This window comes from Chroicocephalus ridibundus, chromosome 20 (assembly GCF_963924245.1).
Source record: "Chroicocephalus ridibundus chromosome 20, bChrRid1.1, whole genome shotgun sequence".
NCBI classification, from domain to species: Eukaryota; Metazoa; Chordata; class Aves; order Charadriiformes; family Laridae; genus Chroicocephalus; species Chroicocephalus ridibundus.
In genome coordinates this window covers 5,896,616-5,897,685 of record NC_086303.1, presented here as the reverse complement: position 1 = coordinate 5,897,685, position 1,070 = coordinate 5,896,616, and positions in this window count along the sequence as shown.

The following is a 1,070-nucleotide window of genomic DNA, read 5'->3' as shown; positions in this document are numbered from 1 at the left end:
CTCCTGAGCACAATTTGCACAGGTTCCCGTTTGCATACAGTAGGATTTTTAATTTCTTTCTCGCCGCGTGTTTCACGAATAACCCATCTGAAATACTGCAGATGGCTGGGACAGGGAGCGGGGTGTGGGATCCTGGGGGGGGACTGGAGCCGAGCCCACAACACGGATAACACACGTTTCGCCTGATGGCAGGGCCCAGCTTTGCTGTGGCCACCCTGTGGCGGAGGGTTACGCGAGGGTTTGCTCGCCACTTATTTTTGCTTTAACTCTGGCTTTGTGTTTACCAAGCCTGAGCCAAAGTGCTTGAGTATTAATTGATTCCTGCAGCTGAGCGAGGCTCATTAAACAGCGGCTTTGGGGTGCGAGTGGCAGCTCAGAGAGGCAGCAACGAGCAGGACGAGAGGTTCGGGACCAAAACTTCTCCCCTCCTGCATCTGTTGTCGCAATTACACCCCCAAACCCACGGCACCGGCCACCAAGCGCACACACACACGGGCGCAAGAGCCTGATTAAAACAAATGGCCCTCCCCAGCGCCCCCCATTCAGGGCAATGAGGGGGGTTTCTCCGCCAGCAACACCCTGCAGCTGGGTCAATCGCCGCCGTTCGGGAGGGCGCAGCCCCGCCGCGCCCCCCGCGCATCTCCCCGGCGGAGGCGGCGGAACCGTCTCCGGCAGCGCAACCCCCGGGGTCCCTCCCCCCGGGGCAGCGGGCAGGGTAATTAGCATCCTGTAGTGATTAATACAGTACGATTGGTGCACATGGTGTAATTACGGGGGTAATTTACGCAGGCAGTTGATGAGGGCGGGGCTCGCTTGCTGCCGGTGCCGGGTTCCCAGGGCAGGGCTCCGCCGCCCCCCGGCGTTCCCCGTCCCCCGGCGTTCCCCCCGCGGGGGGGGGGGGGGGGGCGGGGGGCACCGGATTGTTCCCGGGAGGAAAAGGGCGAGGCGAGGTGGGCGCAGGGGGGGCGGGAGAGGTGCGGGGCTGCCGGGGGGGGGGATGCTCCAGCTCCCGGCGCTCTGGCTGCCATCTAGTGGCTTTTCCAGCTTTTTGGTTTTTTTTTCCCCCTGGA